Source organism: Onychomys torridus, chromosome 1 (assembly GCF_903995425.1).
Source record: "Onychomys torridus chromosome 1, mOncTor1.1, whole genome shotgun sequence".
NCBI lineage: Eukaryota > Metazoa > Chordata > Mammalia > Rodentia > Cricetidae > Onychomys > Onychomys torridus.
In genome coordinates, this window is record NC_050443.1 from 131,226,987 (window position 1) to 131,249,708 (window position 22,722).

General features: G+C 41.1%; 1 protein-coding gene across 1 annotated transcript in view; it reads left to right on the forward strand.

Annotated features, from left to right (window-relative positions):
• Window positions 1–6,397: 6,397 nt before the first annotated feature.
• Window positions 6,398–22,722, forward strand: part of LOC118578614 (glycine N-acyltransferase) — a 54,173-nt gene continuing 37,848 nt past the window's right edge. The window contains exon 1 of the mRNA XM_036179717.1: window positions 6,398–6,438. The gene's annotated coding sequence lies outside the window, so the exon portion shown is untranslated. The remainder of the gene's footprint in view (window positions 6,439–22,722) is intronic.

The window sequence follows — 22,722 nt, forward strand, 5'->3', positions numbered from 1 at the left end:
ACATTTAAACAGAATTTGGGGGGGGGGGAGTTTCCATGTGACAGTTCTTATAATAAAGTTTCAGAGATGGCTACACAGAAATTCCCTTACAAAATGTTCCATTTATAGTTTATTTTATAGCATCTGAGACCTTTATCGTAAGAATGGATTCTGTTGACTGGGAAAGAGTGCTCAGGGCTAGGACCTGGAAAGGAAGACTTTTTAGTATACTGAGGGAAGCTGCAGAGTGCACGGTGCCTCTTTCATAAGGATGAGTTCTATTCATGGAGAGAGAAAGCCAACGATTAGTTCCTAAATGGTTCTCTGGATTTGGTGGAAATTCAGGTGGAGGCTGGCTTCTAATAGAACAGCTAAGGATCACCAGGTTGTCTGACTGACAACTTTCACTCAAGCATTCCAGGTGACCAGGCCTCATTCATTTCATTGAAGAAAATAGACTCTAAGCTGTGCCTCCTCCAAATTCCATATTTTCTCCCTAAAATTAATTGGGAAACCTCTCAAATCATGTCCTTGTAATGCTTTCTGTCATTTGCACATAGGATTGAGTGAGTTGCCTTCTACACTCATTCCCATCTGAGATGAAACAAGGCCATGCTCTAACTTCTCAGCTCTCAACCTATGAATCTTTTTTAGATTTATTTATTTTATGTGTAGGGGTGTTTTGTCTTCATGTATACCTGCATACTAGGTCTGTGCCTGGTGCCTGAGGAAACCAGAAAAAAGGTAATCAGATCCTCTGGAATTGGAGTTATAATTGGAGGGTTGTGAGCTGCCATGGGGGTGCTGAAAATTGAATCCCTGGTCCTCTGGGAGAAATGCTCATAACTCTGGAACCAACTCCCCAGTCCATCAACTTGTAATCTATAAACAACTGTCCTTTCCTTTACATGCTAAGCACTGAGGATTCCCTGGGATCTGGAAGCAAATTCTGTCAACCAAGAAATGAATACAGTGGGGGAAGGAAGGGGCTCAAAAGTCCCCACTGATCCACATGTTAGTAAGTCTGACTATAGGAGGTAAGAGTGAAGCTATTAACACATGGTTCTTCACTGTTACTCAAGTTATTCTCTGGAGAGGAGGAGGGAAGGATGGGCTGTGATCATGGGTGAACAAGCCCCATGGCTCTGCAGTAAAGGGATGCAGTTACAGCTACTAAACACATGAATTACTAATGTGGAAATAAATTGTGTCAGCAGTAAAATAATAATTATGTGGTACACAGCTCTGGGTGAACCAAAACGTTAGAAATCCATTCCCTTAAACCCAAACCGGTTATCCAAAACCGAAGATAAAATCACATAGGTGATCTCTTTTTCTAACTCTGCACCCACTCTTCCTCCATCTCATCTTCAGCTGCTTTTGGGGGGAAAATGTAAGACAAACATAACCCCTTTGTATCCCAAAGAGGTTCTGGAGGCCGTGCATAATTGTATATCCATGTTTGGGGGAATTCAGAGAAGGCTCAATGTTATTGCTTTAATTCATTCAACTAAACCACAATACTCTTCCCTTTCCAATGAAGAGGGGATAAAAGTGCTGATGTGGCCGGAGTCGGCTCAGTCTGACAAAGTGTGGGGGCAGCATGATGGGTGGGGAAGACACCCAGACAGGTAGCATTGATGGTTGAGTGGAGGGAAACGGATGCTGGTGTGAAAAGGTGTTGACAATCAAGTTTCCTCTCTCTGACTCCCCACTGTCCTCCACTAGCTATCCCTTACCAGCGTCTCTGATCCCCGGGGCTGCTGAGCAGGAGAATATGGGATAAGCCTCTGATTTTCATTGTGTTCTGTTAGTGGGAGGGAAGCAGTAAGATTCAATGGATTGAGTTGAGGTGGGATTTTCGATGGGGAAGGAAAAGAAAGGGAATCCGAAATAGGATCCTTTGGGTGGATTCAAATGGGTGGTGATGTGTGCTTCAGTGCAGAAGGGAACCTTGTTTGACCTCTGCTCCACTTGGACGTGTAGATTGCCCTCTGGCCCTATGTGTAGTGTGTAAAGGAGAGTGGGAAAGCCCAGCTGTGGTGAGACCTAGTCTGCAAGCCTGCTTAGAAGACATCTCCTAGCACAACATCGCCTCCTTTCGGATGCAGCAGGGAACTACATTCCCTCCAAACAGGAAGCCTGTTGGAAAGAATGGTCAGTTTTGCCTGTGGACACTGGACAACTGGGCACAAGGAGGCTTTCTTCACTTGGCATACTCCTTTGGGGATGACTCAACTGATATTAAGTAGCAAAGAAAGTATTTAAAAAGCCCTGAAATTTAAATTTAAATAGTTTAATAAGAGTTTAGCCTGTAAGTCTTAAGTGTTACTGATTTTACAAAAAAATCAAAAACAAAAACAAAAAAACATGAGAGCTAGCTGCCTTGTTGAAGGCAATTTTCCTAGTTATCACTCCAGTTTCACTAACAGAATATAGGCCCTGGCACACATGTATTTCATATGGAAAGGGATCAAATCCACAGGTAATCAGGAGAAATGATGAATACCAGAGGTATACCAAGACCTTTTTCCAGAGGTGATAGAGGGAGACTATCAAGCCTTCCATACTCCACCAGGAAGAAAGATGCATGCCACCTGGTAGATTTGGGGTTGGGGAGGGAGGAAGGGATGCCATTCAAGTGATGTGTGTGAGCCTTTCCCATTACTCTTTTGACTATATTTGATAGCTCATTGACAGTTACATCCACTTCCACTTCAGGACAGCATGACAGACAGGGTGTCAGACAGCCAAGAAAGGGAGATTTTGGCCATGACACCATGGAAGATGCCAGTCCTGGGAGAAGCGCTTGATAAGGGTGAGGGGAATGGAGTGGATAGCAGCAGAGGGGTGCAATGAAAAAAAAAAGTTTGATCATATCACTCGATATAGAAAAGCACTTGACAAAATTAAACACCAGTTCACAAGCACTCTCGGCAAACTAGGGTTAATTTCTCGGGCTGATAAAGAACTTTAAAAACCCTGTGTCTGTGATGATAATTAATGGTAGGAAATCTAAATGCATTCCTGCTGAGATCCAACACCAAGACAGTGATGTTTACTGTCACCACGCTAATTTAATATCATACTAGAAGTCCTAGCTGGTGTAATGTGAGAAAAAGAAACAAATAACATGTGGATTAAAAAGGAAGAAAAAGTTCTATCTAGACATGGTTGTCTAGATAAAAGTCCCAAATAATTAACAAAAGTCACAAAAAGTCCCTGGGACTAATGAATAAATAATTGCATTCATCCTTGCTGATATAACAAAGTACATTAAATTTTCTTTCTTTGCTTTTATGTGTATGGGTTTTTTTACCTGCATGTATGTCTGTGCACCATGTGTATGCCCTGGGCCATGAAGCCAGGAGGGAGATATCAGATGCCCTGGGAATGGAGTTACAATTGTGAGTAGCCTCATGGATTCTGGGAATTGAACCTGGGTCCTCTAAAGAGCAGCCATCTCTCCTGCCCTGGTCGCGTTATTTTCAAATAGGAATGTTGTTACTTACAGCTGTGGAGGCTAGGAAGTTCAAGATCTAAAGACTGATTTTTATCTCTGGGGAATCCTCACTGCTTCCAAGATGGTGGTTCCTTTGGTTCCATCCTGGGATGGCAGAATATGGAAGGACAAAAGGGTCAGACCTTTTAGGGAGCACTAATGTCACCCTTGACATCTCAGTCTCTTAATATTACATTAGGTACTGACATGTGAGCTCTGGAGACATGTATACATCCAGCCCACAGTGGAAACTAGAGTTATTGTAGAGTTAACAGGAAATAAAAATAATTTATTTCTTATTTACTAGCAATGAATAGTGGGAATTTGTTTTTTTAAATGTTATTTACTCTAAATTAGTCCTATTTATAATAACCCAATATAGATCATCAGTACAGTTTATGAATCATCAGTGTACACTATGGATAGGTGGGTGAACACATAGATCAATGGGATGGATTAGAGAAACTGGATATAGGTTCACAGGAATATGTCCAGTTGACTTTGACAAAGAAACTTGACCAAAGAAATTCAGAGGAAACTTTTCAATAAACCACACTGGAACAATAAATTCTCCAAGCATGGCAGAAGGAAAAGGGAGGGAGGGGGTTATTTTTATTTAATTAATTTAAAATATATCATAGATCTACATATAAATTGTAAAATTATAAACCTTATAAAGACAAAGGGAAAGGTATCAAGTGTGAGAGAGAGCCAAACAATTCTTACATTTAATATGGAAAATGAAAGCCAGAAAGTTGTGAAAACCCTGTGAAGAAAGAAAAGAAGCTACAGCTTGTCTGAAGATATATTCAAGCCATGTATCCAAAGATTTTTATTGATAATATTTTTAAAGTTCTCAAACTTTAGTTCTTAAAGTAGCCAAATACACGAGCAAACATTTCCCAAAGAAGATACAGAGATAGAAGTAGTCACTTGTGGAAATGTTAAACATCACCATCATCAACACATGATATGTGCATACACACACATGAAAAGCACAAGACATTATCACTACACCCCTACTAGGAACACTAAAATGAAGTGTATTGGCAATAGTGTTCATGAGATGGCTCAGTGGCTAATAGAGCTTGACACACAAGCCAGATGACCTCAGTTCAATGCCCAGGACCCACGTGATGGAAAAAGAGAACTGACTTTTACAAACTTGTTCTCCTACCTCCACACACACACCATAATGTGTGCCTGCTCACAATGACAACAACAACAACAACAACAACAATAATAGTAGTAGTAGTACAATATATAAAATACTAGGTTTTACTCATGAAGAGGTAGAGACTAGATGTTGAGTACATTGCTAAGTGAAAGGGAGAAAGGACACACGCACACTGGAAAACGGGCCCCAAATCAATGGCTAGGTCCCAGGTCCTAGGCTAGGGTAGGAGCTGCCATTGTTATTTCCTAAACAGTCTTGTGGTCAAAATTGTTTCTAAATATTTATATGTATGCCCCTAGACCTATATGGAGGCTTTTTTGTGAAAAGTGGGTATTAACCAATGCAGAGTCTCATAGTTGGTTAATGTGTTGAGAATAAAACAGAATTCTTAGTCCTAAATGGGACATCTTTATCAACACCCCTATCAAGTTCTGGAGAGTAACCCAGAGTTATGAGAATAGCTGTAATGTTTTGTGGGTTCTGTGGTACAGCTCGAAGTAATTCATACCTGGCACTAAGCTTTTATTTGATAGTCAATAGTGTCTGTGGTAGCTCCTGTTAAACCCCTTTTATAAATGTACGTATCCGGATGGATACAGATATTAGGGTCTATTTATTTCTTTCATATTCACTTTTCAAGCAGCCAGTACAACATCTCAGCCTCCTCTGACTTCTACATAGACAGTATAAAGTTTATGCCATAAACGCATGCATCCGTCGGCTTTGGCTCTCAAGGGTCAGTGTGCGGCTTTTGACATGCACGTGAGGACTCTGACCAGCAGGGGGCGAAAAAGCTCTAGGGCGCTAGTGCTAGGGGTCAGGGGGCGTGGCTTTTGCATCCTTGACCGACAGCTAAGGAAGGATGCAGGCGAGGATGAGGTAATAGCAGGCATAATGAGGAGGGAGGGCTTGAGGCTGTGCGTGCCTGTGTTTGCCCCAGTGTGGATGTGCCAGTGCGTGAGCGAGCCCGAGTGAGACGCCAGCCTCGAAGCTTCCGCCGCGGATTAAGTCGGCGCGCTATGAACGGACAGACAAGTTGGAGTCTGCAAAATTGGGGCACTGCCGGGGAGGGGCGACTCCTTCTGGAAGCCACTGAGCCGAGCCGCAGGGAAGGGGGAGCTGTGCCCCCGCGGTCGCCGCGCTCCGCACGGAGGGAGGGCGGAGGGCGTGACCGTGCTGCGCGATCCACGCGGGCGCCCGCGGAGCCCGAGGCGCAACTGGTGCGAGGCGGGTGCAGCGTCGCTCGGGCCGCGCGCCCCCGGGTGGCTTTGCAAGGCGGGGCGGCGAGTGCTCAGGGCCGGGCCTTTGCATGAAGCCGCTGGACCCTTCGGAGCAGCGGCAGCAGCGCCGGAGCCCGGCGGCACGAGGTCGGAGGCGGGCGGCCCCGGGGTCCGCGTCCCGGTGCCTGCGCGGCTACGGACTCCCCCATGGGCCGCAGCTGAGGCTGCCCGCGGCGGCGGGGCGCGGGGCGGGGGGCGCGGTCCAGGCCCGGAGGCGGCGGCGCCGGAGGAAGCGCAGGAGGCCGGGCCCGGGAGGCGGGCAGCGACGCGCCACAGCCCCGGGCTCGCCATGCTCCTGGCCTCGGCCGTGGTGGTGTGGGAATGGCTGAACGAGCACGGCCGCTGGCGTCCCTACAGCCCGGCCGTGAGCCACCACATCGAGGCGGTGGTGCGCGCGGGTCCCCGAGCCGGGGGCAGCGTGGTATTGGGGCAGGTGGACAGCCGGCTCGCGCCCTACATCATCGACCTGCAGTCCATGAACCAGTTCCGCCAAGACACGGGTGAGCCGCCCACATCCCTCGTCTATCCCGAGAGCTACCGCCCTCGTGGTGGTGGGTCCTGGGCAGTTTCTTTTGCTGGTGTCGGCGATCAGTGTTGAGGGCAGGTGTTGCCCATCCCTAGATCCTCTCAGGATCCCATGACCACCTCCAAATAAATGTCCTTCCAAGTAGTTGATCCAAGTGACTTGACTGTGCAAACCCAGCTGCAGCCTAGCAGCAGGAGACCCCCTTTCTGCCCCTAGTGGCCCTTTGTGCAAGAACTCTAGGACTTTGCAGCCCCCAAGCAATGCTTAGCAAGCAAGACATGGTGGAGTCCCTTGGCTGCTCACACCTTGGCTGACCCTGCTTTGTCTCAAGCACCCTTGGGGCTACCACATGTCCCTTTTAACCTTACTGTCTCTGGCTCTCTTCTATGGACCCAGCTTTCCCAGTGCCTGCTCCTGGGTGTAAGACTTGGGGAGCAGAGGGATCCGCTGCCTTAATTACAGTCAGTCTAGTGTGTGGAAGTGTGGGAACATTATTGGGAAGAGAGAATGGAGCCAGGGGTTCCAGGGCTGGAACACCCTGGATGTGGTGGCATCCACAGATGCCTCTGCTTGTATCCTTCAAGCACTGAAGCAACAGGCCAGAGCAGATGGAGAGAGGCGGGGGAAGGATGGGGCTCTGGAATGCCTTCCAGGGAAGCTGCTTGCTCCCTTTGTTCCCAGAGCAGGGAACAGACAACAGAGTGAACAGTCAGCATGTGGAAAGGAAGAATGTTAGCCATACCTCAGACAGGGAATTGGCATCTAGAATATATAAAGAATTGCAATAATTAAACCCCCAAATGGCCCGTCAGTAAATTGGCTAATGAAAGGAACAACCGTTCTCAAGAGAAGAAACAAATGGACACTAAGGATTTTAAAAAGTGTTCCGCATTCTTAGTTAGCAGGGGGATGCAGTGGGAACTAGATGTGAGATTCTATCTCACCCTAGTGACAATTACTGTGTCAGAGAAAAGGGACAAGGACAAATGCTGGTGAGGATGTGAGGAGAGAGGGATGCTTCGTCCCTGCGGGAGGGAGTGCAACCTAGTACAGCCATTATGTAAGTTAGCATGTTTCTAAAAAAATAAATAAATAAAGTAGAACTTTCCTGTGACCCAGCTACACTGCTCTTGAGTATGCATGTACCCAAGTACTGTATACCCTACCACAGAGATACCTGCACATCCACATTTATTGATGTTCTATTCACAATAGCAAAGGCACGGAACCAGCCTGGATGAACCCAACAGATAAATGGATAATGAAAATGTGGTGCATATATACAAAGGAATTTTCTTCAGCTGTAAAGAAAAATGAAATCATGTAACTGACAGGAAAATGAATGGATGTGGGAATTAGCAAAAAATACAAAATCCAGATTTAGACAGAAAGCAAATGTCTCCCATGTTTCAGATCCTAGCTTATAAAGTATGTCTGTATGCAGGTAAGTTGGGGTGAATGTGATTATAGGCTCTGAAGACAGAAAAGAGCATGAGAAGAGAAAGGGAATGTTGAAGAAGCAGGGGGAGAGCACAAGCGACCTGAATGTGGATTGGAGGGTTTGTGTAAGCGTACAGTGAGAGGGTGAGGTGGTAAGGGGGATGAGACACAGGTGAGGAGAATCAAAATAAATTTTATCTCGAAATGGTATAATAAAACCTAATTCTGTGTGTCAATTATTAATTAAAAATCGAGAAGTATATACAAAGGTACCTGTCATGTGGTTTTTATTTAATAAAATAGTAAGACTTTGGAAGCATCCTACATTTCCAAAACAGAAAAATGGTTGTTAACATCATGGAATTTCTGTGTCAAAATTCTGACTATCACGCAAACATTAACGTTAAGTCCAAAAGTATTTTTCCTTTCCCTCCTTCCTCTTTTTCCCTTCCCTGTCCTCTCCTCCCCATCCCTTTGAGACATAGTTGCAAAGTTTTCAGATACCTCTAATACCCAAACTTCTTGCTAGACAATCATTGTTCAATGGCTTCACTTAAGGGATGTCAACATCAAGTTTTGAACCTAGAGGTATTGAGGTCAAGTGTTTTTGTAACCCAGTGGGGTATTTATAGTGCTCATAATACTGTGTAAAAGTAAAACTAGAAAGCGATCCAAACTTTGCTCTGCTAAGGACCACAAGGCAAGTGAAGCATGGAAATTGCTATGCAGCCTTTGGTTTCTGGATTCTGTCTGACACTACAAAGATGAGCAGTTTTCAAAGCACTGAAAAGCAGAACATTGGCTGAAGTTGCTTAGTTCAGATTTTATACTTGAGAGCTGGTTGCTGGTAGAGTGCTTGCCTTGTAGTTAAGAGGCAAGTTAGGTTCTGATCTCCAGCACCCAGTGAAATTCTGGACACCAGCTGTGCATGTTTGTTGTCCTAGTGCTGGGAGGAGGGAGACAAGAGGAGCTCTGGGCCTTGCCACCCAGCCAGTCTGACCAAACTGGAAAGTTCCAGATACAAAAAATTAGGTAGAGAGCCATTGAGGAAGACCCTCAACATTGACCTCTGGCTTCCATATGTATACACTCATGGGGCACGAGCACTCCATCATATGCAGAGAAACATGCACACACACACACACACACATACACACACACACACACACACACATTTATATTGAAATAACAATGATCACCTTCAGCTACTCTGAGGAAAATAAAATATTTATATGAAGCTAATAAAAATACAATAGAGATTCACAAACAGGAATATAACCTGGTCTTTGATAAAAGAGATAGATTATTTGTTTTTGTACACACACACATATACACATACTTATATATGAATACATATATACACATTCACATATATCCATACAGATATGTAAATACATTGTGCTGAAAGTCTATATAACATTGTTTTAATTATTGTAAGTGTGCACTGTAGTAGTGTTGAATATATTCACAGTAGTTTGCAATTATCCCCAATATCGATACCCTAACCTATATCATCTTTCCCCAGTGTGAACTCTGTACCTACTAATCAATAACTTTTAACCTCCTCAGCTCTTGGTAACCTCTGTTCTACCTCTGTGTCTATGAATTTGCATACTCTACACAGATCTCCAAAGTGGGATTATATATTTCTCACCTGGTATATAGCTTATTTCATTTAATACAATGTAGTCAAGATTCTTCCATAGTATAGCACATATCAAACTTTCATGGCTTTATGGCCAAATAATATTCTGTTGCATGTGTATACCCACACATCCCCTTGCTCCTGGTAGGCTGGCTTTAGTTTCCAAGTGACAGATTTCTGGGAGCAGAAAGTTGTCCAGTCTTTTGGAAAAGAGCCCCAAATGTACATTGCTAACTTCCCAGTTACAGAGCATATTCTGGAACAAGGACTCCAGAGGGAGGGGCCTGATCTCACCCTGTTTTGAGTTTGCTGTAAGAACTGCCATTCAACAGCTTCCTAGAAACTGGATCAAAGCACCCCTTAGTCCATGTACTCTGAGGGTAAGTCTCATCCAGCTGACTTCTGTAGAGACAGAGGAGACAGCGTTGCAGGTGAGGACAAGGAGAAACTCAGGGACTTCTCATCTCTTGGCTCTCTACTGAAGGGGATGCATCAAAATATTCCTGTTGGATGTGGAAAGAAATTGTTAGAGCTCATTGGTGATGAAAAGTATGTCTGGGGAGAAAGGACATAACTTTTTCATTTAGTAAAACTTAGGCAACTGTCATATATGGAGCAATTTGCTGGGATCTGTGAAAAATTCTTGATTGGAGTCAGAGCTTATTATGAATTGGTAAATACAAAGAGACTGAAAGCTTGCTATTTGTAGGTCTGTGATAGAAAATGTAATTGAGTCTGGGAGGAAGTGTGCTAATTCAGGTGGTACTTATTTAAGACTATATATAATTTTATAATATACTAAGGTAGTGAGACATTTTTCATTGCTAATATCCAGATAAGTGACTCTCCTGTTAAAATCACTCTGAAAAAATACTAACACTTAGAAAATGTGAATGACTTATCCAAAACCATAATACACACACACACATACACACACACACACACACACACACACACACACACACACATATATATATATATATATATATATATATATATATATATATATATATATATATAAGCACTCCCCTATAATGCATCTATATTATTAAGGACTTCTAATTTAAAAATATTTTTTATTTCACATCTATGAATGTACATATAGGGTGACATGTCTGTGTTTTGTACAGTTTTTCATAGAGAATTTTTCTTCATGAATTGTTTTATTTGGACAAATTCCAAACATTGAAGTGGTTTCATTAAGAGTTTTCAAATACCATTTACAAGAGGATTTTGGCCATGGCCAGCACTGGCAGCTCTCCAATGTGGGCCTGGTCCTTTTCTCCCTGTATTAGTTGAATAGCATGTTTCTGTTGCAGGGTGCAGATGCACACATGCAGAAGCTGGTTCCAAATGTAGTCAGCAATACTCACTGTAGTCACAAATACTCCTGTTGTACTCTGGCATCAAACTCCACTTTGCTTCTGATTTGCATGAAATTTCTGAGGTGCTTCTAGCTGAAATGTCAAATTGGCCTCTTGGAATGTTACTCTTCTACTACCATGCATCTTTTTGGGTCTTGGAAAAGATGCTATCTGGTAAAAATCCCCCTTCAATAGTTGGCCTGCATTAGCTACTTTGTCCTAGACTCTTTGGGCTGCTCTAACCAAACTTCATAAGAGAGCTGGCTCATAAACAGTAGTAGCTTCACTTTTGAAACTTCTTAATGCTGGGAGGTGCAAGATAGAAGAGCCAGCAGTGATGTTTAGGAGGCAACCTGTTTTCTGATTCAGGGATGGTGTCTTCTTTGTGTAAGAAGTGTCCTTGAGACTTAGTCCCAAGTCTTGTCTTTCAGTATATAAACAATGCTGTTAGAATTTCAACATATGAATTGAGGAAGGTCACAAATATTTATAGTGAATGAAGAATGAATCCTTACATCAAATGAAATGAGCAAACAAATGCTTTGATGAATATAAATACTTCATAATTATTTCACTTAATAGACTTTGACAGTTGTCAACTAAATAAAAAGTTATGTTTTTGTGATTTATTCTCCCTCTTACATTCATGATTTCTAAGTAGTATTTCTGGATGCCAAAGTTAATATCATTCAATAGTCAGAGAAGTAATATCCTGTATAGTATATTGGTTCTCATAGGTCTGTCCAGTTACTAAACCTGAAATATTGACACATATTACAAAACTTTCAGTCTGATTACACACTACACTGTTAGTTCCTGATTGTAATGGTAATATTTATAGAGCACTACAGTGTTTCAGGTACTGTTCTCATGCATTACAGACATTAACTCATTAAATTACTATAACAATGTAGGAGTTGAGTACTATGATCATCTCTTATCCATGAGGAATATGGGGTACATAAAATAGTGCATTCATCCAGCTGTCAATTTGTTAAACCTAGACCTCAAGTCAGATGACTTATATCTTAGGAATTGTGCTATTCTGATGAGCTGTCAATTTTTATCTGACAATGAGATGGGAATTTAGGAAGAGAAGAATAATTTGAGGATATATCTACTGGAGTTCCCAGCAGCAAAGTACAACTGCACTCCATCGTCACAAGGTTTGAGTATCTATGTCCCTGACTTCAGGCCCCCATAGTAACTCAGCTTTTAGCAATAACTTCTTTTTCAAGATGGCGTCCAGACGCTGTTTTCTGAGTTTCTCATTTGACAGAGAAGTCACTCCAGTGAGGACTGTTAGTTTGTCCACAATAGAACTGCCTGCCTCCCACCTGGTTTACCTTTAGGAAGTGGCTTCTGATTCTTTCCCCCTACAGGGATCTGTGCATCTGTAGCAATGTTCACTTGCTTCTAATCAATGGCCATCCATCTTCATCCCTGAACTTTTCAGGCATCCTGTCACATTCTCTGTGACTTTCCAAAGCTCTTCCTATCTTTGATATTTTATTTGGATTCTCTCCCTTCATCAGCTTACACTAAGCCACTTTTACCTAGAAATTCAAAACAAGGCATGGAAGGTAGTGTTAAAATAACAGAAATGAATAAAAGTCAGGGGTGCTATATATTGGTGAAATTATTAAGGCCACTCCACATAGTTAAAAGGGAGGTTTATTTTGTGGGGTAACTTACAAATGAAGGGGTAGGTTGCAGGGTCTGGCAAAGGTATAGCTCAGTCCGGTGATGTTCTCTGGAGAACTCTGCTTGGTCCACCTCCAGTGTCCAGGGTCCCGGAACCAAGAGCGAGTGCTCCTCCCGATCCTTGGTCTTCTGCTTCCTCTTCCGCCCTGCCTTGTGGGCGTGACCATTACCGAAGCCTCAATGGGGGTTGGAACTTCCAGGCCAGTGCTGGGATGGCTATCCACTACATCTCCTCCATTTGTCTAAATAAGAAAGTTCTAACCTAATACAAGACTATATACAAAGAGATGGTTATCAAATATTGTCCAGGAGTAATGAGGGATAATGACCTAGATAAGTTGGAATTACAATAAGTGCAAACAATATCAACCAAAAAAACACATAGTAAAATCCAGGGAAGTCTAGGGCATGGGTAGGTGGCATGTTACAAAGACCATTCCAAAAGGTGTCCTATCCTAAAGAACCTGAGTCTAATACTTAATATATTCTATCTAAGATATTATATATGTATATATACTAAGTTGTAACTATAACTGCTAATCTCCAACCTCATCAAAGACCTGAGAAGGAATATAATAATACCTGAGAAATGGGAGAAGGACGCAAGCAATTTTCGGGAGTCTTGCAAGAGTAGACAGAGACAGCTAGCAGCCTGGACAGTCACCTAATGTTTCTCAGCATCGTTGGTGCATTCAAATTGGCTACAGGCCTAGAGTATCTGACAGACCATTTTCAGAAGCAGGAATTCTGAAAGACCATCTTACCCTGTCTTGGCAAAGTATAGTGGTCGCTTTCCTTGTGTCCCGCTTGTCCAGAAAGGACAGCATTAGTACTGTCAGCAGTTGAGGCAAGGGCAGTCCTTTGCCTGGTAGGCCATTTTGTGCCAAGAAGACAAACTTCCAAATGGAAATGTCTTAGAAGCCCAACATTCTCTCGGGATCAAATTGGTGCTGCCAGGAGCAATTGTGTCTCACATCAACAGAATTCTAAGTTACTTAAATGCCATGTTCTCTAGGTCCATGAAGTGTTTGAAGACTACCTGTCCATCTGACCTATGTATTTATAAATCTGGATAACCTAACTAACATAATTATAGAGATGACAAGCATAGGTGACAATAACTCTATAAGTCTTATCTACCTAAAGAACCTAAGGACTAAGGCTTCCTATAAATAAGGCAAACAGTCTGTAAGCAAATGTACAGTAAAAGGACAATGACTTTAAATTGTGACAATACACAAAATATCTTTAACAGAGGTAGAAATGTATAGTGCAATATGCAATATGATAATAATCCTAAATATATATCAGTATACAGAATATCTTAAACAGAAGTAGAACATACATACAGTATGACAGATATAAATTTACATTTGTATCAATATACAAATATTTCAAATAAGAGTAAAAATATGTGTACAATATAACAAACATAGTTCTGTATTTGTATCAATATACAAATTATCTTAAATAGGAATGTAAAAAGTTTATATTTGTATCAACATATAAGAATTCATAACAGTGCAAAGGCTGCTATATTACTAAATTTGTTTACTAATGTATATGATAGTCTACCATAATATCTTATACCTATCCATTCCATTTCTTCTTTTCCCTTTTTTTTTTTGAGACATATTTTCTTTCCTTAAGGAGAGTACTGAGTTTAACAGTTTCTTCCACCCCAACCCTAGAACTATTATCCATAACCCTGAGAAATATGAAACCTTAGGGATAAGGGGCGTCGTTTTCTTAGAATTGCTTCCTGCTGTTTAGGGGGCAATGGTATCTCTGTTGGGTATTGTGATCAGATAGTTAAATCTCAGTTAGACTAACTGTAGATTCTGCAGCAACTCTCAGAGTAATGGGTAAGATTGTCTGAAATTCTGGCAAGAAGTGTAGTATGATGATGATTACCATTGCATCATTCTGGATTGGGTAGAGTTGTTGTTGTTGGGGCCCCATCTTCCTTCTGGAGACTTCAGAGATTGCTATTGGAAAAAACTTATTTTTTATCAGAATGGAAGGTTTAGATTTAAAGATGTCATGACATGTAAGAAAGGATTCCAAGAAATAAGACCCTGCAACCTACCCCTTCATTTGTAAGTTACCCCACAAAATAAACCTCCCTTTTAACTACATGGAGTGGCCTTAATAATTTCACCAACATCTGGCGCCCAACGTTCGTGGTACGAATTCATGAAAAAGCCTCTTGCCTGTGGCTTTGTGAGCCCTAGCTCAGGACCGAGCTACACTCGGCCGGGTGTGGTGGCACATGTAGGTAGGATTTACTGAAGAAGGCAGAGGCAGGAGGATCCCAAGTTGAGGCCAGTCTAGGAGAAGCTTCGGCCGGGGCAGAGCCACAGTGTCGGTGGGACCATGGAGGCAGTGACTGCTGCTCCAAGTTGCCGGCTGCTTCTCATCGTGTTGGTGACTGCGGTGATGCTGCTACCTGGGACAAAGAATTTACTGCTGCTTGTTCAGAAAATTGCCAGGACCAGCGTGTTACAAGAAAGCATCGGCAAAGGTCAGTTGGGAAAAGGTTGGCAAGAGAAATGCTGGGGAGAAATTGCTGTGAAGATTTTCTCTTCTAGGGAAGAACATTCATGGTCCTGAGAGACAGACATTTATCAGCAATTTGTGATTGCTCCAAACCACAGAGGAGGCACACACACACACACACACACACAAATAAATCTAAAGGGAACCATGATCATGCCTAACAGTGACTTTGAAATCTTCAAAAGGATGATGGGACTCCACAATAATGATGCCACATGGACTATGGTAAAGCCATTAACACCATGGAAAGATCAACTTTGGACTGCAAACTGCTCAGGACAATTTCGAGATGACTGGCTGAGATGATACAGCCTGACAGACTACTTGAACAAGGACTTGAAACAAGCCCTGCACTTTATCATTATGCAGCGGCTGGACAAATGATACAGGACTTGACAATTAACCCAAAAATAGACTTGAGGTTTAAAAGAAAGAAAGAAAGAAAGAAAGAAAGAAAGAAAGGAAGGAAGGAAGGAAGGAAGGAAGAAAAAGGAGAATATAGATATGAGGTGGATCACTGAATCTACTCTGAGAAAAAAGATAAAGAAATAATAGGATAAATGGGTAGATCATTGAAGCTACTCTGAAAAGAGAAAGAGAAAGATGAATCTATTATGAAAAGAGAGAAAATGGATATGACAAGATAAAAAGGGAGATTATGGAATCTACTTTCTTTGTCTGAGTTTATCAAATGTTACTGGACTGGACATTAATATATATAAAATGGAATTTTTATCTGAATTTGTCAAATGTTAATGGACTAGACATTGTTAATGTAATTCTTGACTGTATATATTGTATATACTTATTGGATAGTTTTTCTTGTATTAGTTATAAGCTTTTTTTAATTTTAGACAAAAACAGGAGAAATGTAGTGGGTATTGTATTTCCTGAAATATTGTGTGTTCCCCGAAATAAACAAATCTGGGGTCAGAGAACAGACAGCCACTAGAACAAAGCCAAAAATGGTGGCTAGAAAATGGGAAGAGTAAGCTATAGCAGAAGTTGGGTGGTGGTGGTACACACCTTTAATCCCAGCACTTGGGAGGCAGAGCTATCGGATCTCTGAGTTCAAGGCCACTTTAGAAACAGCTAAGCATGGTGACCCATGCCTTTAATCCCAGAAACCCAACCTTTAATCCCAGGGAGTGGGGCAGAAAGAGAAGGTATTTAAGGCATGAGGACCAGGAACTGAGGGAGAAAAGCATGTAGTTAATTAAGCATTTGGTTGGTTAAGTGTTCAGGCTTTGGAGCAACACAGTTCAGCTGAGAGCCATTGGGATGAGGACTCAGAAGCTTCCAGCCTGAGGAAACAGGATCACCTGAGGAACTAGCAAGGTGAGATAGCTGTGGCTTGTTCTGTGTCTCTGATCTTCCAGCATTCACTCCAATAACTGGCCTCAGGTTTGAGTTTTATTAATAAGACTCTTTAAGATTCATGCTACAGCTATAGCATGGTATTGTGTTAAAGAGATGTTCCATGAAGCATTCTGTGTGCAAAAGAGAGACAATAGATAAGATCAATAGACCTGAACTTGGTGATTAAAAGAAAAATCACTGTGAAAGACCCAGAGGATAAAATTTTCAAATAATTTAAAAAAAAAGAAAAGAGAAAACTCACTTAGAAGAGGTGCAGATATATCTCTGTGACAGAAGATGGAAGATTCATTAGTCCAAATATTTTCCAACATCTTAAAGCAGTGAGATCAAAAGACAAGAGTGAGATCTTTGGTTACTGGAACAATAGGAGTAAACTTATCCAAGCACTGTTTATGCAGATATATATTCTCCTGGGTCATCCAAAGAACCAGTGTTCCAAAGGGTCAAACTAAAGAATGGAAGTACCTGAACCATGGAAGTACCTGAACCTATGTTACCTAAGAGCTGGAAGTCAAAATAAATGGAGAAAGAGCCAGCTGGGACTAGTTCTGTAAACACTGATAAGTCAGTTCATGGACACCAAAAATAGGCTATTTATAATTGCCAGGAATGTGTAAGGAACAGAGAGGGAAATGATCTAGGGTAAAGGTGGCTTTGTCTTGAATGATGGAGCTTTGCAAACTCCACACCAAAGTCTAGCTACTATTAGAGTCCAACAAGATGACTTTTCTTCCTATTTCCTAACAAGTGGTTCCATGGAGTATGGTAACTAGTTTTTTTTTTTTTTTCTAACATCCTGCTCTATTCAATGGTTGTTGTGCAGCCTTCTTTAAGGTCTCTAACAGATCTGTAACTGAGCATCTCCTTTTTGTGGAATTCTGATGCTCAGAACATGTGATATGGTCATTGGTTACAGGCTTTGTTTGATCATTTAACTCTGTTGTAATTCCATTATTTGATAATTTCAATTTGACACAGTGGGTCAAAATGCAGAAATGCCACTTTGTATTACTTAGATTATACACAGTGTGCAATCAGACCCTTAGGCTTCTTTCAAGATGGGACAAGATTCAAGAAGATGTTAGAATTGGGGAAAAGGTAAATGAATAGTTTTCAAATAGTAATTTGTAATTAGAACAAATAATAATGACATTTTCAGATAACAGAAAACATTCTATGCCAAAAGCTATTTCAAAATAGAAAGAGGCTGATTAAATGGTTCATTTGGTGAAACTGATTGCCACTGAGCTTGGTTACTTGAGTGGGAACTTAATTAAGTAGAAAAAGAAAAATTGACTCTCATATGTTGTCCTCTGACTTCCACATGTGTACCATGGCACACAACCCCCGCACCCTAATGAGGAAATTGATTAAATGACAAAATCTACAACACTAGTAGCTGACAATTTGTCACAGGGGAGCCTTATGTAACCAGGTGCTGTTTAAGCAGTGTCTACATGGCTGCTTCTTCCTGTCTGATGCTGGAGACTGGAGCACACAGAGAAGGCACTTGGGAAAAGGGGAAGTGGACATGAAGTGGGAGAGAGCACAAGCAAGAACTCAAAAGGGGTAGACAAATCCTATTGGTCCTTGCTGACGCTGGCTTCTTCAGTGGTGTATTTTGCTTTCTCCTTAGTGGAGGTGAACACACATGGCCAGAATGACAGAGAAGTCAGTGATACAGATCTGGGCAGAGACTGAAATACTTCTCAGCAATCTGCTACCCTGTGAGTTGAAAGGAGCTTTAAAAAACCTCTGATGTTCCAATTTGACCTCCACCTATTTCTTCTTGGGGCCAGAGAGATAGCTCCATTGGTTAAGAACTTGCTGCAGAAGCATGAGGTCTTCATGTCAGAAGCCAGGCACAACAGCATGTGCCTATAATCCTACTACAGGAAAGGTAGAAGCAGGAGAATCACTGGGGCTAATAGTTGAACTTACTTATAGATCTTGTCTCAAGAAAATGTTAAGGACCAGGAGCTGGAGAAATGGATCAGTGGATAAAGTACTTCTAATTCAAGCATGAGAACCAGAGTTCAGGTCCCCAGGATTCACGAAGCAGGCATTCCTAGCATGCCAACTGAAAACTGGAGGAGACAAGAGAAACCCTGGAAGCTCACAAAGCTAGCCTGGCAGATGCACCAGGAAGAAGCAAGAAACCCTGCCTCAAACAAGGCTGTCCTCTGGTCTCCACAGGCACTTGTGCTTGTACTCACACACATACACAAACACAGATGTGAACATACACATACCCACATGTGTACTCATACACACATGAAAAGAAAGAAAATAAGAGTGAGAAAGGTTGCAGAAGATAACATCAATCTCTGGTATCCATAGGTCGCACACACACTCAAAACTTTTTCTGTGGCCCACTCTAATTATAAAATGTCATGAAAGGAAGGGACTTTCAAAATAGTTTTGTTTAACCTCAAAAAGTTGACTGCTTACAAAAACAATCATTAAGTTTTCATCCATGATTTTTTATGTGAAGGGATGAATAGATGAACATGGCAGACACCTGGATTCTTATGCTAGTAACAAGGTAAACTTGTAATGAGGCTGTAGCTTTTTTTTTTAACTTTTTTTTTTTTAACTGAAGAAGAAATAATTCAAGGCTTAGGTAGGGAGAGGAGAATTGTTATGTACAGGATTATTGCAAAACAGATTGCAGGAGGTTGGGACGATGGATATAGAGATGTGGCAGACCCTATGATCTGCAAACATCCAAACATCTGAGAGGTAGGGAAGAGGTGTTCTCTTATTCGGTGGAAAAAGCCAGTCTATAGAGAGTCCTCATGGCAAGGAGGAGGCTTCTGTGTGCGAGTGTTGACCCAGGCTGAGAGTGGGCCAAAGTTCAGTCACATGATGAGGGCAAAATTAACTGAAGTTGGATCAAGTTGGCTAACACAAACTTTGTTTTTACAGATCAACGAGGATGAATAGTTTAGTTATTTGTGGCAAAGAAATGAGCAGTCACAGAGAACTTTGTGCAAGGACATGGAACAGGCAGCATTGTCTGTTAATGATCAGAGAACATTTCATCTGAGTTCAGTTTATTTTGGTAGAACTGTTAGGGGTAAGGGGTGCTATATGCTGAGCAGGAGGACGTAGAGAAATTTGATCTGTTTAGTTAATAATTACTTTATGATTGATTAATGAGTCCAGCTCATCATTTATGAAGCAAAGAATGGGGATTTGGGTGGTCTGTATTTATCCCTGTCCTGAGTGTACAAATAGGGCCCATGTAAGACACACATGAGATGGGATGGATGGTCTTTCTAGTGGGCTATTTACCAAATACAAATTTGATTGGGAAAATTTCTTTTTTCTTTTACTTTCTTTTTATTAAATAATTAATTTTACATTCAGACTGCACCCCCTTCTCTTCCCACTCCCTCCCTCCCCCCAATCCACCCCTCCTAATCTGTATTAGGAGGATTTCTTTAACCACTGTTTTTGCTGAGTCACAGTGTTTGGGTAAAATCCAACATTACCAATCCCTTGGAAAACTGATCTGTTGAAATATATGTTGGCCTTGACCTTTTGACCTGCCTTGGTAATGAGCCCTGTGTATTTTCCCACGTGGAGCTGAGGCTTCAGAATACTGCATTGATGGTTCTTGATTATACAATGATTATGTAAGATTGGCCATTCACTTTGGTAAAAAGATAAGCAATTACTTATAAAGTCAAATACATACCATGTAGTTCTGGAAATAAAAACATTCTCATGAATGTGTACATTTACTAGAATAATAATTTTGTGAATAACTGCCTATAAACCATAACAGACCAAGTGTCCATAAGATTAAAGGATAAAGAAACTCTGATTCATGCATACATGAATACTATCCACTGATTAAAAAACTGTACTGCTGAAATATTAAAAAAAGAATTTGAATTTGATCAGTAAGAGAAACCAGAGTCAAAAATATATTTAAATGCATCATATGTTGAAAAATACAACACAATTCCAGTATAGATTTAATATATAAGTATATATTAAATAATTCCTGGGCTGGAGAGATGGCTCAGAGGTTAAGAGCATTGGCTACTCTTCCAAAGGTTCTGAGTTCAATTCCCAGCAACCATGTGGTGGCTCACAACCATCTATAATAAGATCTGGTGCCCTCTTCTGTCCTGCTGGCACACATGCAGGCAGGACATTGTATACATAATAAATAAATAAATCTTTTAAAAAACCACAATGTAAATAATAATAATAATAATAATTCCATTTAATTTAAATTTTTTCAAGGACAATTATAGTGTCAGAAAACTACTAATGATTTCTTGGGTCAGAGAGTCAGATAAAGAGACTGATGGAAATGAACTTTTTGAGTCTATGGAAATGGTCTACATTATATTATAGTGCTCCTTAAACAAATGTAAACATTTTCCAAAATTCAAAATTTATTATTTTAAAAATAACATAAATTATTGTTAATCCTTCTATATAGAAAATAAATGGGTCAAGGTTAAAGAGTATTTATCATCTGTCTGTATCATCCATCCATCTATCTGTTGGTCATCTATCTATCCATCCATCCATCCATCCATCCATCCATCCATCCATCCATCCATCCACCTACCTATTAATCTGTTTATCTATATGTAAAATTCTCATTCTAACACACTGTCAACTCTGGTAATGGTATGCTATAGCATCATTATAACCCATAGGGAAGAGCTCAGAAGAAACACCTTTTGTTTTTCTTTTTGATGCCAATATCAAGAAACAATGTGCTTCATTAAGTTATTAAGACAGGTTGACAAATAATGAGCAAACATAGAGCTAGGTGCTTTGCAGTAGAATTAAAGGCTACCGTCTCATTTACTATGTGCCAGTGACACAGATAACCCATCCATCTTAATCCTTTTCAGTTTATTTCAAATCCACAAGTGTTTAGTATATGTATCTTAGTGGTAGAGTACATGGCAAGTATACATGTTGATGGGGGTGCTGGTAGTCTTATGGGGATCCTTAGAAATTCAAGATAATGGTCAAGTCCTGGGAAGACTGGCTATAACCTTTGTTGATAGGTACTATCTGTTAAGGTTCAGGATGCCTGGCTTGATCAAATATGATCCATCTTAACCTGGAACAAATGCACAGCCTCTTGCTTCCTGTGGAAACAAAAGCAGAGCCTCCTTTCCAAAGCAACATATCCTTATATACAAATTTTGAAGTCAAGATACCTTTAAAATACATATTGGTTTAACTGAGCAGCTTTTACAATCAAACGTCATTCTGCAGTTAAAAATCCCAAAGACAACACAATCCAGACTCTCTGAGTAATATCCATCTTTGTGTGGTTTATGTTTTATTACTTTTATTTTCTTTTTAAAGACTTTATTTTTTAAAACTGTCTATTTCTTTATTTAACTATCTATCCTCCCTTTCCTCTTTCTTTCCAACCTATGTACATTTTTACACACACTGTAAACCATTTAAAGACTTATTCCATCTGAATCTGCCTAATTGCGAATCTATTGCTTTGAACTACAGTGGTTAGTACTGAAGCAGCAGTTTTGGCTGCTGGCTCCACCCATCTCAGCTTTCCAAAATGACTGAACTATGTTTACCACCAGCTCTGGGGAAACCATGCTCTCTGCCAACTCTGGGAGACAGTGGATCTATGTGTCCATCTAGCAGCACGTAGCCCAACCCCCCCCCCCCCCCCCATTTTTTGTACTAGCAAAAGCTATATCCACCATGCTGTGTGGCTTGCAGATGCCACTGTATACAAAGACAGGAATCTGCCATGCTGTACTCAAGCCCATATGCTTTTGAACCTGTCATTCTGTAGCTCAAGCCTACAGGCCTCAGTGTCTTTGTATCATAGCTTTTCTGATAGACACAACTAGGAAGCTGCTCTTAGCTCAATTTAAGAATCTCTTTTTAAAGATTTCTCAGGTTTTGGGTGGAAATTCTTCCCCCATATTGGGTGCTATTTGTATCTGAAGTTTTCCTGTGTCCTGCCTGGCCTGCATTCAGGACAAATCTCTCTCACCTGCCAGTCCCACAGCTGCTCAGACCCAAATAAACACACACAGGCTTATATCATTTTTAAACTATATGGCCTAATGGCTCAGGCTTCTCGCTACCTACCTCTTGCATCTTTAATTAACTCATAAATATTAATCTATATATTGCCACATGT